The sequence below is a fragment of the Puma concolor genome, chromosome C1 (assembly GCF_028749965.1).
Source record: "Puma concolor isolate L17-30 chromosome C1, mPumCon1.1.hap2, whole genome shotgun sequence".
In the NCBI taxonomy this organism is placed as follows: Eukaryota; Metazoa; Chordata; class Mammalia; order Carnivora; family Felidae; genus Puma; species Puma concolor.
In genome coordinates, this window is record NC_141674.1 from 24,665,843 (window position 1) to 24,682,232 (window position 16,390).

Here is a 16,390-nt window from a genome sequence, read left to right on the forward strand (position 1 = left end):
ATTTCTGTGGGGACATATGTTTTTATTTCTCTCGGGTACATACCTAGGCGTGGGATTGCAGGGTCCCATGGTAACCCTATGTTTCATCATTTGAGGAACTGCCAGACTGCTTTCCAAAATGGCTGCATGATTTCACATTCCCACATTAGTGTCTGAAGGTTCTGATTTCTCCACATCCTGGCCAACACGTGTGTGTGTGTGTGTGTGTGTGTGTGTGTGTGTGTGTATTGTAGCGATCCTAGTGGATGTGAAGTGGTATCTCACTGTGATTTTGATTTGCATTTCCCTAATGGCCAATGATGTTAAACATATCTTTATGTGCTTGTTACTATTTGTCTTAATTGATTTCTTATTCTATGAATCTTATTTATCTTAGCTATTATCTTATTTAATCCTCTTAACAGACTTCCTTAGAGCCTCTTAACAGTCAATATCCTCATTTTACAAAGAAGAAACTGATGTGTAAAGTAGCTTGACTAAGTCACACAGTCACTGGTAGGCCTATAATCATGTCACTCTTCTTAAAATCCTTCAAAAGTGCCCCGAACCTGCAAAAGTGGAGGCGCTTCAGGATCTGTTGCTTACATGCTTTTCTCTTTTTATCTTCCACTATCCCTCCACAGGCCTTAAGTTTGTAGCCACAGCAACATTCTTATCATCCCCGAAGAAGGCATGCTGTTGAATACCTGCCTGTGCCTTTGCCCTTGGTGCTGTATCTGGAATGTCCTTTGTGTCCTCTTTTTCATGAATGAACTTTTACTCCTCCTCCAAATAATAAAGAAGAAAGTACAAAATATACAGAAAAATAAACAAATTAACCTGCACTTACCTCTGAAAACCTTCAGGGCTGGTGTGAGAGAGACAAGAGAGAGGAGGGTTATTGTGGAGGACGACTTTCACTATCACTGACGGAATCACTGCTATCTATTGGCTCAATGGAATCTTTTTCTTTTCACGCACCTTTAACAAGGAACCTATCCAGTGACACTTGCTTTTGCCTCCGTTTGAGGATTTCGCAGAAATGTGACATTGCGTTGACTTTAAACGGATTCATCACTGCCACTGCTACTGCCTTATTCAGGTAGTGCTTTCCTACAAAATTTTGCACCGTTTCCCACGTTTTGCACATCTCCCTAATCTCATTTGAAGTGAGGGATTCCTCCTCCTTTTTCTCCTCCTCTTCTGCAGAGGAGATGCAGCCATAGGCATCAAATCTTGCAATTTTGGCCACTCACATACCTCGTTCGTACTTCTCAGTGATTTCCTTCTTCACTTCCACCATAATCACCTCCTTCTTCTCACCGCCTTTCTTTTCACCCTTCTTCTGCATGGGGGCCATTGTATACGCTCACACGGATGCTGACTACAGTACAGTATTAATAAACTCTTGTCATCTACTGTATTTAATGTAACTGGCAATAAGGCAGCAGAGGAGAGGGTCTATATCAGCAGGCAGCCTGACCTAGAATGAAGCAAAGCATTCCTAAGCTTACTTTTGTATGGAAAAGCAGAGGACTGTTGTCCATAGGTGCTTTGAAGTGACAAAAAATACACGAGTGCCTGTTGTGGACACCTCCCAACGTTCTGAAAAATCACTGATTGCTGTCAAACACTGCGGCCTGAGACCAATCATCTGAGCATGGGAGATGATCACCCACAATCCCACAGTGAGAGAGAGAGAGAGTGCGCAAGAGAGAGATGAGAACCATTGATTCGGTTGTGATCATGAGATGTTCAGCGTCAGGTACTGCTTGTATTGCAAGACATTGCTCACTTATCAAGTTAACATTTATTAGAAATGTTTGTTCGTCTTGCAGAGCACCGGCAGAACAAGTTACTCGCAATCCAAGGTTTTACTGTATTTTTTCCATTGTGTTGTGACTTTATTTAAAAGTTTCTTTCTTGGGGTGCCTGGGTGGCTCAGTCAGTTGAGCGTCTGACTTTGGCTCAGGTCATGATCTCACAGCTTGTGAGTTAGAGCCCCGCGTCTGGCTCTGTGCTGACAGCTGGGAGCCTGGAGCCTGCTTTGGATTCTGGGTCTCCCTCTCTCTCTGCCCCTCCCCCGCTCAATGCTCTGTCTTGCTCTGTCTCAAAAATAAATACAAACATTAAAAAAAAAAAATTTAAGGGGCACCTGGGTGGCTCAGTCAGTTAAGCGTCCAACTTCGGCTCAGGTCATAATCTCGCAGTCTGTGAGTTCGAGCCCTGCGTCGGGCTCTGTGCGGACAGCTCGGAGCCTGGAGCCTGCTTCAGATTCTGTGCCTCCCTCTCTCTTTGCCCCAAGCCACTCGCATTCTGTCTCTGTCTCTCTGAAAAATAAATACACATGAAAAAAAGTTTCTTTCTTCCTCACTGTCTCTCTCTTTCTCTGACTCTCTGTCTCCATAGATAGTGTGGTGTTCCAGAGCACTGACCTTTGATGTGTCATCATCTTTGTATTCCCAGAGTCAGGGAGAGACTGCCAAAGAGTTGGTGCTCAATAAATATGTATTGAATAAATACATTTATCCTTTCGGTTTGAGGATCTTTCCTTCTCATAAAAATAGAATAAAAGAGTTTTGCTTTAAGAAAATTAGAGAAGAAAGCATATACAGCTATGTGGAGTTCAGAACAGGGTGAAAGTATTCAATCAAAGGTTGAAGTTGCTCTCTTTCCATTTTTTTTTTTTTTTTTTTTTTTTTTTTTTTTTTCCCCTAACCCTTCAGAAAGTCTCCACTGCTGTTGAATCCTTCCTTGGATCTCAGCAGCATCTGAACCATCGAGGGTACAGCAAATACCTTTGTGTCTGCTTCAGTTCCCTCTGTCTCACTGGTTCTGTTGGATAAGGCGCAACATAGGGTTTTTTATGGTTCCAGGATATTTGGGAGAAGCTTTATTTCAAGATCTACATCTACAGTGTAGTTTCCATCAACAGAAGATACCAGCAAACCAAAAAAAAAAAAAAAAAAAAAAACGGTGGGGAGGGGGATGCCTGAGTGGTTCAGTCAGTTGAGCATGGGACTCTTGATTTTGGCTCAGGTCATGATCCTGGCGGTGTTGTGGAATCGAGCACTGCATCAAGCCCTGCGTGGGGCTTCACACTAAGCATGGGGCCCTACTTAAGATTATCTTTTGGGGCGCCTGGGGGACTCAGTCGGTTAAGCATCCAACTTCAGCTCAGGTCATGATCTCACAGTCCGTGAGTTCGAGCCCCGCGTGGGGCTCTGTGCTGACAGCTCAGAGCCTGGAGCCTGCTTCAGCTTCTGTGTCTCCCTCTCTCTCTGCCCCTGCCCTGCTTGCACTCTCTCTCTCTCTCTCTCTCTCAAAAATAAATAAACATTGAAAAAAATATGTTAAAAAAAAGATTCTCTCTCTCTGCCCCTCTCCCCCACTCGCACACACTCTCTCTCTCTCTCTCTCTGAAAAAAAGAAGATACTAGCAAACCAAACAAGGCCATAATTTTATCTAAGGCCTTTTTTTATTTTTTAAGACTTTCTTAATATGTACATTAAAATAGTATCCTAAGCCTAAACACTAAAATTAGAAAAAAAAAATTTAATGTTTATTTTCGAGAGAGAGAGAGAGAGACAGTGTGAGTGGGCGAGGGGTAGAGAGAGGGAGACACAGAATCCGAAACAGGCTCCAGGCTCTGAGCTGTGAGCACAGAGCCTGACGTGGGGCTCGAACCCACGAACTGCGAGATCATGACCTAAGCCGAAGTCAGACGCTTCACTGACTGAGCCACCCAGGTGCCCCTAAACACTAAAATTTTAACTTTCAGATTGTAAATCTTATGGAGAGTATAGATCCTATTCTCATGAAATCTCTGTAATAAGTTTAAAAATCTAAATGACAAAACAAGCTCAGTGTTAACAAATGTATGGGTATGAAGATGTGAGATATAAATGTAGATATAGATATAGATACTGATACAGATACGTAACATGGAATAACATTCAGCCATGAAAAAGAAAGAAATCCTGTCATTTGCAACAGCATGGATGGACCCAGAGGGCATTAATGGTAAGTAAAATAAGCCAGATAGAGAAAGACTAATGCTCCATGTTATCACTTAAAGTGTTTTTTTTTTTTTTTTAATGTTTATTTATTTTTGAGAGAGACAGTGAGACAGAGTGTGAGTGGGGGATGGTCAGAGAGAGGGAGACACAGAATCGGAAGCAGGCTCTAGGCTCTGAGCTCTGAGCAGAGAGCCGATGCGGGGCTCGAACTCATGGACCATGAGATCATGACCTGAGCTGAAGTCAGATGCCCAACCGACTGAGCCATCCAGGCGCCCCTACATGTTATCAATTAAATGTGGAATCTCAAAAAAAAAAAAGTGAAACTTGTACAAATGGACTAGAAAAGTGGTTGTGAGGGGCTGGAGGGTGGAGGAGATAGGGAGAGGTTGGTAAGAGGGCAGGAACTTTCAGCTCTAAGGTGAATAAGGTCTGAAGATCTGTAGTGTAATGTGGTGACTATACTTGATAACACTGTATTGCCTAATTGAAATTTGCTCTGAGAGTAGAACTTAAATGTTCTCACCAAAAAGCAAAAACAAAAACAAAAACAAACCCCAACACCCCCCAAAATCAATGACAGATATGTGAGGTGACAGATTTGTTAATTAACTAGATGGAGGGAATCCTTTCACAGTGTATATGTATATGAAATCACCACGGTGTAACTTCAAATATCTTAGTTTGTCAATGATCTGGTAACTGAAGCCGAAGAAAATCTGAATAGCAAACACCCAGGTTCCCAGAGCATAATTAATGAGGTAACATTTGAAAGGGAAAATGGCAACAATTGTTTTTAAAGAATAGCTCTTCCTTAGGGCGAGGTCTACAACAGCTAGTTAGAGTAGCTTTAACTAGTTGCCCAGTGAGAATGGAGTTTTGCGATCTTCATGTATCCTGGGGTTTGGGGAAGATCACTTTCTCTGGGTACAAATATGATGGACTCAGTCACATTTTTTCCTGTGTCCACCTTTGTATAAGTTAGCATTTTACGGGCCACAAGAAAATGTATGGTAGGAAAATTATAAACTGTTTACTTTTTCAACTCAGTTAAAAAAGTGTTTTAAAGCGGTCTGCGTAATTAATAATAGTGATTTTATTATTATTACTATAATCATAGCTAACATCTGCCAAGGGCTTGTTATAAGCCAGGCACTGTTGTAAGCACTTTACTTAGATGATCTTCTCATTTACTCTGTCCTGTAACTGTAGAAGGTATTATTATTATTATTCCATTTTATAGAATGAGAAACTGAGGCTCTAGGAAGTTAACTTCCTGTGTTATCTAGTTGTGTGTGGCAGAGCCAGAATTTGCACCTGGATGGTCTGATTCCAGAGCCTGTACCCCTGAGCACACTACCCAGTACTGCTGCTCACAGACAGACTACTCACCCTTCTGCTTAAATTTTGAGGCAAGCGATGTCCTAATATGCCATCTGGGCCCTTTTGCAGGAAAAAGACACCACACCAGTGTTTTAATTCGTTTACTAAAGGGAATTGAGTGCTTACAAAATCCCTGGAAAGGCCGGGAGGAATGGGCTCCAGGCTGGGCCTGCAGAAATCATTCCCAGAACCAGACTGCCAACCAGGTTCCTTAGGGGAGGGCATCAGGAGGCCGCCACAGCACTGCTAAGTTCCAGATGACATTGCTAGCTGCAGTTCAAGGGTCAAGAAATTGCTATCCCCAAACTGCCCCTCAGCACCCACCAACTGGTGACGGTTGTCTCCACCCAACTTATGTCTAAACAGCCATGAGTGACGCTCTGGAGACTGGAAGGCTGCTGCAGGAAAATCCAGTGTTTCCATAAATGTGCTTGCCAGCATTAATGCCTAAGCAGCAGAAAGATGGTCCCCGCCTCATTTCTGCCTTCCAAATCTCGTAGAAGAACATCTGATGGATGGACCCTATCTCACATGGGGAAACAACTGTAAAGGAGTCTGGGAAATGTACTTTTCATTTACCAAAAGGAAGTAATAAAGGATGCTGAAGGTTAATACACAAACTAATATCTGCTAGGGTAGGGGCATTTGGGTGGCTCAGTCGGTAGAGCATGTGACTCTTGATATCAGGGTTGTGAGTTCAAGCCCCATGTTGGGCATATACATATGTATATATATATATATATATCTGTTAGGGTAGAACGTGGTGGTTAGCCCTAAAAACGATATTTTATCCATATGTAAAAACTGTTTCGGGCACAGACTATATTCAGAAATCAGTGCTCTTTGGGGCGCCTGGGTGGCTGAGTCGGTTAAGCGTCCAACCTCGGCTCAGGTCGTGATCCCACGGTTTGTGAGTTCAAGCCCCACATCGGGCTCTGTGCTGTCAGCTCAGGGCCTGGAGCCTGCCTCCGATTCTGTGTCTCCCTCTCTTTCTGCCCTTCCTCCACTCATGCTGTTTCTCTCTCTCTCTCTCTCTCTCTCTCTGTCTCTCAAAAATACATAAAGAATCTAAAAAAAATTTTTTTAAGAGAAAAAAAGGAAATCAGCGCTCTTTAAAAGCTACAGAATCAACTTTTGCTTTCCACCGTACAGACCCAGTACTAGTTCGTGTGCTGTTAAGTACCTTTGTTGAAATAGTAAAGCTCTCACAGGAAGTCCCTTTACTGAGTGTCCTCCTAGCTCACTGGGCTGGGTGATAGATGAGCTTTTAGTGTAGGAAGGAGTTGTTTTCAAAAATTAATAATTTTGTTCCCCCAACTACAGTTTTCTCCTCAAAGATTTTTGTAAGCCTCGAGGCAGCAATGTTTTGAATGGTTTAAGTTGCCAGAATTCAGACCTCCTCATGAGTGGGTAGTTGACGTGCAATCGCTTTACTAATTTAAATATATTTGAACGGTTCTTCTTTCTCTGGTGGTGTTTTCAGGATACTCATTTAAAAATTATTTCAGTTTGTTTCCTTCTTTCTACTGGCCTGTATTTTCTAAATTTTCTGTAATTATATAATACCTTTATAATCAGAAAAAAAAAAGATATTACCTTAAAAAGTGATTCCATTACTTTAGGCAAAAATTTTTTGGCAAGAATTCTTAACTGATTGGTTTAGAAAGCATCAAGTTCATTTTCCACTGCCTGTGGACACCAAGCCTGACACTCTCTTTGATTAACAAAACTTCATGGTCAATGAAAAACATAATCAAACCGATTAAAAAAAAATTTTTTTTTTTTGGTAATGAAAAAGGTTTGGAATAGAATAAAAACTGAACATTTTATAACATTGTTACAACTGATATTACAAATTACGGTACACTCAGGGAACCCTGAGGGGCAGGAAAAAAAAATTGTGTTACACTCTGGTATAATCTGGCAAATTGAGTAAGTTATAAAAGATCTGGTGACTGTAGTAGGGCTTTCTGAACATATTTTGTTTCCCCACTTCCCGCAACCATACAGTTTTCCAGAAATGTTGCGTTTTTCAAGTTGAATCTTTAAAGCTCTTCTGTTTGGTTTTCTTGCAAATCATATTAGGCCACTTGGAGGCAAAGGGTAATAAGACATGTGTTGCTGTTTTAGTATCTCATCTGCTGGCCTGCCTTCGAACAGCTGTTGTCTAAAGAAGTTTATTTTATTGTCACAGTTAAAAAGTGTGTCTGCTTTCAATTTGCCATAATACATTTTAATATCAGAGCTCTCTTCTTGCAGATTTGAATATTAAGGTTTCCGTTAGAAATACAAATTTATTTATTTCCATTAATTAATCATCTGTGCCGATTATCTATTTTTACATGCTCAAAAGTGATACCTGATAAGGGCTGCCATGTAATTTATTTCAATAAGTATCTTTTAAGGACCTTAGCAGATGTTTCTGTCTCTTATAATGTAAAAGTACATTGTAAATAGCTATTTGCTCTCTCTACAGGACAAACCTTCATATACAGAGTGTTTTTGACTTGGAACCTTCCCTTTTTTACTCCACTCAATTGACTTAGCAGGGTTTCAAGAGCAGCGTTCATAAATTTGCAGGTATGAACAATTTTAATTCTTGATATTGTATCTAACTTAAATATATAGACAGAAAGTAGAATTTCGTAACTATAGATTTTATATGTCAGAGGATGGATTTATTGCTTGAAAAGTCACTGTATAAAACATTCAGCATTCTGATTTTCTTGGCCGGGTCTCCCTGTTCACTTATTGCTAAATTTTTAATCCATTGCCTCTCTTGTGTATGTATACCTTCCATTCTGCCTTAATCAAAGATTCATATTATATTAGAGCTGGAGATTATGTAGGCCCATCCCCTCAATTTGCAGAGAAGGAAATGAAGCCTAGAAAGGTGAAGGTGAGTCCACAGACACAGAGCCAATTGAGTAGTAGAGCTAGTGTCAGATCTCTCAGCTCTTCCCCTGACACTTGGGCAGGAGTATAGCTCAGAAATTACATCCTGCAGCTTTGGAGTCACTGTCTGGGTTAATACCCTTTTCTGTGGGGAGAATAATACCACCTACCTGATGGGTTGTTGTGTGTGAGGATTAAAGAAGACAATATATTGTGCTTCTGCTATTATTGTCTGTGGCCCTTTTTACTTCCCGTTGGGTTGACCCCTTCACTGCTTCTTGAAACTCCACACCTTGGCTCACGGTTGCAATGCCGTCCTGATTCCCCCTGTAATTCTCTGTGACACTGGCTTCGATTCCCCATCTTACTCCACAGATGAGGGCAGCCCTCCAGGCTCTCATCTCAGCCCATGTTTCCTGTGAGCCCCTCCATCCCTGTTTGCCGAGATCTTCCACTTCTCTGTCTTCAAGTCTGACTTACCCCCTGAGCTTCAGATCGGCATTTCCAGTGGCCCCATGGCCGTCGCTTCCCGATTTCCCATTCACCTCAAACATGATGAACTTAAAACCAAAGCCATTCCTTTTCCCGTAAATAAGTTCTTCTTCCTGACTTCCTAATTTCTGTTAGTGATACTACCAAACCCCCAGGCTTTAAGAATCCCCACGTTCTCGGGGCGCCTGTGTGGCTCAGTTGGTTAAGCAGCTGACTTTGGCTCCGGTCATGATCTCGTGGTCCGTGAGTTCGAGCCCCGCGTCGGGCTCTGTGCTGACAGCTCAGAGCCTGGAGCCTGTTTCAGATTCTGTGTCTCCCTCTCTCTGACCCTCCCCCATTCATGCTCTGTCTCTCTCTGTCTCAAAAATAAATAAACGTTAAAAAAAAAAAATTAAAAGAATCCCCACGTTCTCTTTATAGCTTTCTAGCCTTCCACAGCCAATGACAAATTGTGGTACCCTCTGGTACAATCTGGCAAATTGAATAAGTTACAAAATATCTGGGTGGCTGCAGTGAACATTTGTAGTAGGATTTTTCAATCAGCCATCAAGACCAGTGGATTTATTTCCCATTGAAGAATTTTTCATCTTTTCCTTCCTTCCCATTCCTGCTATCATCACGGTGTTCAAGCCATTAACCAGATCCACAGTTGCCAATAAAGTAGCTGTTCTTTCACTTGGAAATGGCTGGGTTCTTTTTCTCTCTCTCCCCCAGAAATACAGCCTCTTGACTTTCCATGCTTGTTCATTTAGCACATGCATCTTGACTTAAGTACAGACACAGAATATCCTTAACTCTGAGAACTTCCAAAATATCTTAATCTTGAATTACAACCTAGATCTGGCTAAATGTAAGACTCATGCTTAATATTTCACCCATGTTTGACAGACTTTAAAATTTTTTATTTTTGAATATATTTTTAATACTCAAACCTCAAAATATTTAAAAGCTTACATATAAAATCTCCCTCCCATTCTTGTTTCCTGTCTCCCAGATCCCATTTCCACTCCAACTGGCAACCACTGTTCTGCGTTTCTTGTTAATCTGTTTAGAGTCTCTGCTTATTTTTTTCCTGTGTGTGTGTGTGTGTGTGTGTGTGTGTATGTATACATATATACATAACTTAACTATGCTTTTTACAAAACTTAACTATGTGTCATAGCCATCTTTCCATATAGCTATCCCTTATTCATGGATATTTTTCTAACCCTTCACTGTCACAGTTAGTTCTTCAGTGAATAACCATATACGTGTGTCTTTCTGATTATGTACCAGTGGCCCCGTAGCATAAATCCCCAGAAGTGAAATTGCTTGGTCAGAAAAGATACGCATTCGTAATTTTGAGAGCTATTGCCAAACTAACCTCCAAGGGGTCATACTAATTTACATTCCCACCAGTAATGATTGAGGGTACCTGTTTTCCCACATTTTTATAAATATTATCACATTTTTGGATTGGATTGCTGCCTTGAGAGGGGAAAAAATGATACATCAGTGTGGTTTTAATGTGCATTCATATTTTATGACCAAGGTTAAATATACTTTTCATATGATAAGGGACATTCATATTTCTTTTCCTGGGGACTGTCCTTTGTCTCATTTTGTCTCATGGTTATTGTTCTTTTACTTGCCAATTTCTTAGAAGCTTGGTGTGTATTGAGATGACCCTTTTCTCTGATAGACTCTTTTACCATGTTGTCATATGCCTTATGCCTTTGCTTGTGGTATTTTTTTATTATTTTTTTTTTGCTATTCATGTTTCATCTTTATGTAATCAAATGTATCAATCTTTTATTTAAAAAAAAAATTTGGCGGGGGGAACACCTGGGTGGCTCAGTCAATTAAGCGTCCAACTCTCAGTTTCGGCTCAGGTCATGATTTCGTGGTTTCATGGGTTTGAGCCCTGCATTGGGCGCTGCGCTGACAGTGGAGAGCCTGCTTGAGATTCTCTCTCTTCCTCTCTCTTTACCTCTCCCCCACTCATGCTATCTCTGTCTCTCAAAATAAATAAATAAAACTTAAAAAAAATTTTTTTTTTTTATCAGTGTTTATGGCTTTTGTATTTTGAGTCAGAGGCCCTTCCCACTGTGTAGTCTTCCATATTTTCTCTTAGAACTTTTATGGCTTTGTTTTCACACTTAAATGTTTGATCCATATGGAACTTATCCTTGTATGAGATGGGAATTGTAAATCCACTTTAATTTTTTTTTCTGGAAATCTAAAATTGCCCCAGTGCCATTTATTAAATTGCTCAGTTTTAAATTTTTTTTTCAACGTTTTTTTATTTATTTTTGGGACAGAGAGAGACAGAGCATGAACGGGGGAGGGGCAGAGAGAGAGGGAGACACAGAATCGGAAACAGGCTCCAGGCTCCGAGCCATCAGCCCAGAGCCTGACGCGGGACTCGAACTCACGGACCGCGAGATCGTGACCTGAGCTGAAGTCGGAGGCTTAACCGACTGCGCCACCCAGGCGCCCCAAAATTGCTGTTTTTTATGACAGGCTTATTGTCTATTAAATTCCCACCTGAAGTAGGGTGTATGTCTGGATTTTTTTAATTTTTAAAGATTTTATTCTTTTTTTTTTTTTAATTTTTTTTTTTTTTTTAACGTTTATTTATTTTTGGGACAGAGAGAGACAGAGCATGAACGGGGGAGGGGCAGAGAGAGAGGGAGACACAGAATTGGAAACAGGCTCCAGGCTCTGAGCCGTCAGCCCAGAGCCCGACGCGGGGCTCGAACTCACGGACCGCGAGATCGTGACCTGGCTGAAGTCGGACGCTTAACCGACTGCGCCACCCAGGCGCCCCATTAAAGATTTTATTCTTGAGGCGCCTGGGTGGCTTGGTCGGTTAAGCGTCCGACTTCGGCTCAGGTCATGATCTCACGGCCCGTGAGTTCGAGCCCCACGTCGGGCTCTGTGCTGACAGCTCAGAGCCTGGAGCCTGTTTCAGATTCTGTGTCTCCCTCTCTCTCTGCCCTTCCCCTGTTCATGCTCTGTCTCTCTCTGTCTCAAAAATAAATAAACGTTAAAAAAAAAATTAAAAAAAAAAAAAGATTTTATTCTTTTAATAATCTCCACACCCAATGTGGGGCTCGAACTCACAGCCCCGAGATCCAGAGTCACACTCCACCTACTGAGCCAGCCAGGCACTCTGGAGTTCCAAATATACTCCACTGGTCTTTTGCTTTATCTCCCTCACCACAGTTTTCTTTACCGAGGAAGTATAATATAATTGAATAGATGTTGGTGCTAACTCCTTCTCTTTATTCTTTTTTTGTAATGTTTATTTATTTTTGAGAGAGAGACAGAGCATGAGTGGGGCAAGGGCAGAGAGAGAGGGAGACACAGAATCTGAAGCAGGCTCCAGGTTCTGAGCTGTCAGCACAGAGCCTGATGCGGGGCTTGAATCCACAAACCGTGAGATCATGACCTGAGCTAAAGTTGGATGCTTAAACCAACTGAGCCACCCAGGCACCCCCTCTTTGTTCTTCTTTTTTCAGAATTTTAACTAGCTATTCCTGTGTGTTTATTTTTCCATAAAACTTTAGCATCAACTTGCATTGATCTCAAACTAACCTGCTGGTGTTTTTATGATGCTCATGTTATTACAAAATGTCTTAGGAAGAACTGACATCTTAACATGTCGAATCTTCCAATTTGAAAGGCTTGGCTTTCGATAGTCTTCTTTTGTGTCCCTGTGTTTTCTTCATATTATGAGTCTTGTGCACTTCTTGTTAAATTTATTCCTAGTATTTCGTATTTTTGATGCTATTGTAAATGGGAGTCGTTTATTCCATGATATCTCTTACCTAATGTGGGTGTCTTTTTGTATATATGAAAGTTAGTGATTTTTAATATTAATTTTATAATCTCTTTCCCTTCTACTTGTTTTTGATCATTTTGCAGTTGAGACTGTTGTATTTCCCAGGTATACAGTAATAATATCTGCAAATAATGATAATTTTACCTCCTACTTGCCAGTGGTCCTTTCTCTAGTTTCTTTCTCAAGTTAAATGCCTTGGCTAACACCTTCAGAACAGTGTTAAATAATAGTGGTATTAGTGGGTATCCTTGTTCTTTTGCTGGCTTTACTGGAACGTTCTATCCAGATGCTAGGTTTTAGACTGAAACAGATAGATATATTTTATCACCACAAGGTTTTACTGAGTACAGATTATGGACCAGATGCTGTACCATAAAATAGAGATTTAAAAAAAAAAAGAAAATGAGGGGGCACCTGGGTGGCTCGGTCAGTTGAGAGTCTGACTTCCGCTCAGGTCATGGTCTTACAGCTTGTGGGTTTGAGCCTCGTGTGGGGCTCTGTGCTGACAGCTCAGAGCCTGGAGCCTGCTTTGGATTCTGGGTCTCCCACTGTCTCTCTCTGCCCCTCACCCACTCACGCTCTGTCTCTCAAAAATAAATAAACATTTAAAAAAATTAAAAAGAAAAGAAAATGAATATGACTCTGCCTGGCTTCAAAGAGTTTACAGGGAAAGACAGATACACAAATTAGTGTATTAACTGTATTAACTTCCTTGCTGGTCTCTGCAGCATCTGTGTATCCATGTTATGGATGTCACAACAAAGTTATATAGAGTATACAGTGGAGACACAAAAAAGGGCGATAGCTGATCAGCTTAAGCCCCATGTCAAGATAAAATTCCAAAGAACAAGGTACTAAAACATACTAGCTTAGTTTGCATTGAAATGTTTTCATTAAATTCATTATAAGATGTCCTTGACTTCGGAGGCAACGTATAGGGAAAGTCGCGTGAAGAATCTTTGTTAGTTCAGTAAGGACACTGGTGAGAATATTTATCAAATGCCTCCAACATAACAAACATTAAACTAAGGCCAGGCATACACACAGACATGATCTCTGCTCATATGGATGTTACAGTGTAGCAGGGAAGCACCTTAAGATAGACCAATAGGGGCGCCTGGGTGGCTTGGTTGGTTAAGCATCCGACTTCGGCTCAGGTCATGATCTCACGGCCCGTGAGTTCGAGCCCCGTGTCGGGCTCTGTGCTGACAGCTCAGAGCCTGGAGCCTGTTTCAGATTCTGTGTCTCCCTCTCTCTCTGCCCCTCCCCTGTTCATGCTCTGTCTCTATCTGTCTCAAAAATAAATAAACGTTAAAAAAAAAAATTAAAAAAAAAAGATAGACCAATACAATCCAGCACTTGCCACGAAGTACATGTATAAGGTACATTGGAGGGAGTGTGGAGGAAGTTGAAATTAACATCAGCCCAGGGAAGTCCAGGAAAGCCCCCAAGGGAGGCTCTGTTTGAGCTGACTCTGAAGGAGGAATGAGAGCTTCTCAGATTGAGAAGGATGGTTTTATTGTAGCACAGGAACAATATGTACAAAAGCTGGGCGGCCTGAAGGGTACTGTGTGTCTGGGAATTGGCATGTAGCTCAAGGATGGGAGGCGAGGTCGGTGGTAGGAGATAAGCATGCCGAGATTGACAGAAGCTGGGTCCCAAAGAGTATTAAATCCATTCATAGAAATAGGGATTTTATCCAGCAGGCAGGAAGGAGCTATTAAAGAATTTTAAGCAGCAGAATCCAGAAAGATAACATACTTCAGGGTGGATTGAAGGGAGAAAGATAAAAGGCAAGGAGACCAATTAGGAAGTTTATTGTATTAGTCCAAATATTCTCTATGATGACATTTAGTGTCCTTATATAAGGATTCATGTGACAAATTCCTCCTAGAAGTCAGTGGCACAAAAATGCTCATTTTTACTGGGGGGGTGATGTGAACACTAGATAAATCATTTGTTTTCCCTGTTGTTTGTTTTTGCCCTGGATTCCAGAACGAATGTTGTTAAATTTAAGTGTCTAGAAATCATCTCATTTCCTTTAAATGTCTAATTTCTGTTTTCAAATATGTTGTATATATATTTTATTTAAAACTACTTGCAATTGCCTTAAAAAACATAGATAATCACTTCAGAAAATGTGGACAAATATAAAGAAAAAATATAAATTCCTGAAATTATGCAGTGTCACCTCTCCCCAAGTGCATTCATCCTAAATCAGGGACACTCAGCCTCCACTACAGCAGAAATATAGAACTCATTACTTTGCAAGGGGGCAAATTCTGTTGTTGAACAGCTTAATCCACTACTTCTCTATTTGTTTTACCAAACCCGCAGGAGGAAATGTATTTTACATCATGACCCAGTACACACATATTTGTGATTCTGCGTAGTACTCTCTCTCTCTATCTGAAACAAAAAAACTCATGAAAGAATTCTTACTACTTGAAATAAGCCCTAATATTTTAAATTCTACTCTGTGTTCTTTAAAATCCTAAATTGATTTCAAAACCCACTAATGGATTGAGACAAGCAATATGATAACCGTTGGCTTAGTACTTAACCACACCTCAGTTTGCTGGCATATAGGTATGAAGGCACTAGATCAGGATACCTGAGCTCAACAAATCCCATGAAGTTCTCATTTTTCTTTTTTTTAAAAAAAATTTTTTTTTTCAACGTTTATTTATTTTTGGGACAGAGAGAGACAGAGCATGAACGGGGGAGGGGCAGAGAGAGAGGGAGACACAGAATCGGAAACAGGCTCCAGGCTCTGAGCCATCAGCCCAGAGCCTGACGCGGGGCTCGAACTCACGGACCGCGAGATCGTGACCTGGCTGAAGTCGGACGCTTAACCGACTGCGCCACCCAGGCGCCCCTGAAGTTCTCATTTTTCAAAAGCTATTCTTCACATTGAGCGAAACTCTGGCTCCCTTTAGTCCCATCCTTGGTCCACTTTGGCTTTCAGAACCACACTGAACGTTCACTCAATAAACACTGATTGAACACCTGTGTGCCAGACATTATGCTCTGTACTAGGGATGCTCGGGTGAACAAAACAGAGTCTCCACCCTTTAGGGGAGCGCATTCTAGCGATTGGTCCAGAGGACTTGTCTATTGGAGCGACTAAAAGAATAATTCTACTTCTTCCACATAACTGGCCTTCAGTATTGGAAGACAGCCGTCATGTTCCCTTTGCATCCTTTCCCCTGGTTTCTAAACCATGCCTCCTAGGACATAGTTTCTCTGATACCAGCCACTGAGCTATGGTGAGCTATAGTGATACAGTAGAACTCCTCCCCATATGGCAGATGGGCTTGTTAAGATAACCTCTGATAACATGACATTGAAGCAAAGACTTGCATAAAGTTGGGGAACAAGTTATGTGAAGATCCAGGTGAGGAGTGTTCCTGAGATAAGGGCCACCAGAAGTGAACTGGCACATTGGGAAACATCAAAACCAATGAGGTTGGTGCTGGGGGTGGGGATGGAGGTAGGAGGAAAAGACATCTTGCAACCCTTTTAGATCAGGGTAAAAGATTTTGGATTCCTTTCCTAGTAAGATAGAAGCCTTTGGAGGTTTTGAGTAGAAGAATGCTACGCTCTGACTTAGGTTTGAGTAGATCCCTTTGGAAAAAGCAGAGACCAGCAAGGAAGTGAAGTGAATACAGTAGTCTGTTTACTCAAGTGTTCACTTACAATCCTTGGTAGGGTTTTGCCATTTTTGTGAAAAACTTCCTGCATGCTTCTGATTAAAATATTTAGTTTCAATTATTTTCGTGAAAGGGATCTTCC

General features: G+C 41.2%; 1 protein-coding gene and 1 long non-coding RNA gene across 4 annotated transcripts in view; one reads left to right on the forward strand and one right to left on the reverse strand.

Annotated features, from left to right (window-relative positions):
- Positions 1-16,390, reverse strand: part of LOC147577902 (uncharacterized) — a 125,962-nt gene that overhangs the window by 75,013 nt on the left and 34,559 nt on the right. The gene's annotated exons all lie outside the window — the stretch shown is intronic.
- The window catches only part of ZBTB8A (zinc finger and BTB domain containing 8A), a 69,836-nt gene that overhangs the window by 5,932 nt on the left and 47,514 nt on the right, over positions 1-16,390 (forward strand). For 2 of the 3 annotated variants that reach the window (XM_086716336.1, XM_025912462.2), the window contains one exon: positions 7,859-7,962. The exons of the other annotated variant lie outside the window; for it this stretch is intronic. The gene's annotated coding sequence lies outside the window, so the exon portion shown is untranslated. The remainder of the gene's footprint in view (positions 1-7,858; positions 7,963-16,390) is intronic. 3 annotated transcript variants of the gene reach the window in all.